The following is a 5,117-nucleotide window of genomic DNA, read 5'->3' on the forward strand; positions in this document are numbered from 1 at the left end:
TAACGAGACAAATAAAACTTTGGAAATGAGGATATTGTCTCGGAATTCCCAAGGAACGCTGGACTTATCAGTGTGACCAAGAGTTCATTTATTTATTGCAAAATTATGATTTAGTTGTTTTAACTGAGACATGGTTAACTAAGTATTTCAAACCGGTTCTCTCTATGTTGAACCCAGATTTGTTTCTATATGAACAACTTGCTAAAAAACTAATTGGTCCCGGTCGTCCTTATGGCAGTCTTATTCTTGCAGTTTCCCAGAAATTGGGCTCCTCAGAAATGTTGTTTAACTCCGATAATCTTATGGTGATTAAATTAAATTATGGAAGATTTTTTTGTTCACTTAGTCAAAGCTTGATTATTGTTCTTGTTTATATAAGAATAGATCTTTATGATTTTCTGTTAAAAAAATGAAAGACTTGTTGATGAATTTCCCTGACGACGATATAGTTATTTTAGGTGACATGAACGCCAGAATAGGCGAGGAACTAGATAATTTTTATGCTGGGAGTAATATTAATGTCCTAAATTCCCGAAGATCTAATGACTAAACATTGAACCAAAGAGGAAAAAGCTTTTTACAACTGATTAAGTCGCGCGGATTATATATTTTAAATGGTCGATGTTCCTCAGACAATCCGGCTAAATTCACTTTTCTTTCGACAGTTGGTCTATCTGTTATAGATCTAATAACAGTAAATGTTTATTTACTAGATAGATTATTGGATTTTAGAGTTCTTGATATTTTCAATTCTGATCACTTTCTAATCTCGATTTTATTTGAATTTACGACGGATAGGGTACGGACTGTGAAATTCCCAAAAATTCGTTACGTATGGAAACAAGATAGATCGGATGACTATTTATCTTTGGTTAGGTCGCTGTATACCTCGATTAAAACAACTTTTTTGCTGGATGCGCAGAGTTCCTATGATGAACTACTAAACATTTTGTTGGCTTCGGCTTTACGATGTGGGATGGTCAAGAAGAACATTTTCTTATTATCATTTGAGAAGCAATGGTTTGATCCATAGTGTCTACGTTTAAAGAAATCTAAGAACCGAATACTACGAATGTTTCGAAGAAACAAAAGTAGAAACCTCTTGGACGAATATTGTAAATTAAATAAAAGCTACAAGTCTCTATGTAAGGCGAAGAAAAAGATCTTTTTGGCTAAAATAAATTCATTATTATTGAAGACAAAAAATACTAGAGATTTTTGGTCACTAGTCAATAAGTTTCGAATTAAGAAACCGTGTGAAAATGCTATATCTCTTTCGGATTTGTTAAACTATTTACAAGAGTATTTCGCTGGACCAGATACAGTAATTTATACCGATGTAAATCTTAATAATACTGTACCTCTTTTGGATGACCTTATTACCCTGAGCAAATTAGAAGTTGTAATCAGAAAACTAAGATCATCTAAGGCCCCAGGTCCTGATAATATAAGGAATGAAATGATAAAATGCCTTTCTACAGAAATACTATCGGATATGTTTAATTCCTTTTGGTCTAGGCGCTCCTTTCCACTATCGTGGAAACAAATTGCTTTGAAAATGATATATATAAAGGGATGTAGGCAGACGCCAACTAATTATAGACCAATCGCTTTAATTAATGTAAATAGAAAGGTCTTTTCAACTATTGTTGCAAATCGGCTCCGGATTTGGATGAACGAGTTTAATATTATTACACCTGTTCAAGGAGCATTTGTTAAAAATAGAGGTGTTGAATATAATTTGTTTATTTTGACTGGTCTTATTTAAATATCACTATCGAGGAAACGAGGGAAATTATATACTGCATTTATTGACCTCAAGAAAGCTTTCGACACAGTTGATCATGATTTGTTATGGTATAAGCTTAGAAGCATTGGTCTTTCTTCGTTTTTTGTCAACTTACTTAAGAGTCTCTTCTCCAATACTAGATATTTTATAGAAACTTTTTCATTAAGCACTGATTATGTTGAGTCCAATAGAGGGCTACCTCAAGGAGAACCACTGAGTCCTATCCTTTTTGTTTTGTTTTTGAACGATCTCCCTGGGCTTCTGAGAGGTAAAAGTTCTATGATACCTTTATTTTCTCATGTTGAAATTAACTGTCTTCTTTATGCTGATGATATCCTTCTCTTGGCTAATTCGGCTTCTTCGCTTAGAGAAAGACTTAATCTTACTTGGAAATACTGTGAAGATAATCGATTGGCAATTAATTTGGAAAAGACAAAGCTTATGATCTTTCGTAGAGGTGGAAAACTTTAAAAAAAGATAGTTTTAGTTTAGAAAACCATAGATTTGAAATTGCGTCTAACTTTAAATATCTGAGTATTTATTTTTCTTCACATGGTACATTCTCCTATCATTTAAACAAGGTGTTAACTGCTGCAAGATCTAGGATCTCCAATCTCGTCACGTTACTTATTAAAATCAAAGCGTCTTCATTAAATAACTACTTTAAACTATTTGATTCTTTGATTGGACCAAGTATGTTTTATGCTTTCTCGGTTTGGGGCGGTCTTTTAGTGGACAAGTTTGAAACGATACAGTTATTCTACTTTAAGCGGGTGTTCCATATTAACAGATCTGTCTCGGGGTCTGCATTGAGAATGGAATTGGGAAGACCTCCCCTCGCAATTGGATTGGTGATAAAAGTGTTTAGATTTTGGAGGAAACTAGTTGACCTACCGGAAGACTATTATCGAAAATTGACATATACAAGACTTTCAAAGATGGATGGTAATTCTTTTTTGAAGCCATATAGTAATGTAGTAATGTAGTATGTACGAATGTAGTGTACATAAATATTGGCCTGCTATCGCTAAAGGATTATTAAATAATATAGGATTGTCATATAGCTATATGTGTTTAAGTGAGAGTCTGTTCTTTCTGGACAGTGATCGACGATTGAGAGACCTGTATTGGTTTAGGGATGTTCAATATTTGACTGAAAGAGGTTGGAACAGTGAAATCTTCCTCAATGGAATGTGGAGTTCAATGCCTTATTTATTGTCTGATGTGGGTTATAAACTAAAGTCATTTGGTGCACAGTTTAGACTAAATAGGTTTTCCATAAACCTAAATGGCAAATCAATTAATATCTCGGACGACTCAGAGTGATGAATATGAGAAAACACCTTCTCGATTCTTGTAACTTCTTTTTGGATACCCGAGCTGCTACTCTGCCATCTGATTTTTGTTATCAAATTATACTCGGTGATAATTTTTCCAAGCTAACTTTGTATAAATTATACAATTTCTTTGTTCATGTAGCTACCTTAAAACAACAATGTTCTTTTAACCCCCTTTGTAATAACAAAAGTTATATCAAATAATAAAGATTGATTGATAATATACAACTTAAAATTATGTTCATTAAAATTTCGGAAACGTCTTTTCATATCAGTGTTATCCAATCACCAAGAAGCAAACTCTTCGTGTTTTACTGTGTTTGCGTATGTTTACAGAGGCATAGTCTTGTCTGTGAAGAAAGACTGATTGATCTGTAGTGTTTGGACAACGTATATGCTATAAAGTTTTATTATTATTTTAATTATCTTTTTTTAAGTCAACTGAATTTATTAATTAATTAATTTTTTTCTTTCTGATTTAAATATTATCACTTCATTTATGTTGTTCATTTCATACAAGATGTATTTTTCATTCACAGTAGAGACTCGTTAATCGGAATCGCCGGTAATCGGAACGATTTTCAGTCGGACTGTGTCGTGCTGAATCGAACGTTTTTGATACTAAATTTACTTCTAAAATATAATTTTTATGTTTTTATATTCTTCAATATATTTATTTTGTTTGTACAAAATAAAGAAATAATTTTTAACGATACGATAGCCTCGATTATTATTATAAAAATTTTCGTTAGGCTTAAAATCGACGAAAATTCAACACGAAGCGACACGCAACGGAAAAAAATTTGAACATCGGACAGGTTAATATATTTATTCGTACATATTCGGTAATCGGAACAAATCACTAATCTGAACAACCCCAGTCCCCAATTGATTCCGATTTTCGGTTCTCTACTGTATATTGTTGCAAATAATGAGTTATTCATAAACATATCAATTCAGAAGATTTTGCATCTGTAAACTCACAATTACCCTATATTTTTACTATAAAATGTTCATTAAATTCAAAATACAGTGGAACCTTGCTTAATAATTAAATCACTTACCTGCCTTGCAACTTTCCCAAACAGTTTAGTCCATGTTCCATTTTTGCTTAAATCACCGAAGTAATCGTCTATTGGTTTAGCTATAGAATAACTAAATGTATGCAAAGAAATAGATTTTAGTTAAAAATATGTGGAATAAAAATAAGAAAATTTACTTTAATGTGAAATATTCTGCAAATAGGCATGTTACAAAAACTTCGAATTAATAGCAAATTCAGCGTTGTGATACTTAATTGATAACGGACAATGGTCTTTTCTACAACTCACAAACACAGATTTGTTATTTTATGACTCAATGCTAATTTATAATAACTGTTGAACTGTTCTATTGTATTGAACTGTTTAAAAGGAGATAATAATCGGACATCAAGTTGTGTAATAGATGAAAAAATAATCTTATTATAGGCTGTCTGTCAATGTTAGAGGATAAACCGTAGGAGACATCAATAATACAAGACAATTTCTTTCATATTCAATATATTGTGACCATCTTTGGAAACATAAGTAAATTTAATAGAATTGAGATATGCAATACGATATGTGGTTTTTTCGTCATGTATTTTGTTACCTCCGCAAAATTTATATTTTACAGATTAATAAATGACAATCAAACTTTATGTCTATTTTATTAAACTTTTTATGTATAATTATAATCATAACAAAGATTCTTGTATGTCAGTTAAGTAAACATGTTTAATGGTATAATAGTGTAAGGAAAATTTGCAGCAGTCACCGCCCTCGCATAGTGAACCTGATAATGTTGGTTCGTTTTAACCAAATATCTAAAATTAAACACATAAATATTCAATTGGTGAAATTATTTCTCGGACTAATAACGTATATTGTAAGTATTGATTCTTTTATATTGTTTTATTTATAGAATAATAAAAACAATTTAGAAAATACTTATGAAAATACCGAAATTTG

Source organism: Centruroides vittatus, unplaced genomic scaffold (genome assembly GCF_030686945.1).
Source record: "Centruroides vittatus isolate TY-2023 unplaced genomic scaffold, ASM3068694v2 contig_221, whole genome shotgun sequence".
NCBI classification, from domain to species: Eukaryota; Metazoa; Arthropoda; class Arachnida; order Scorpiones; family Buthidae; genus Centruroides; species Centruroides vittatus.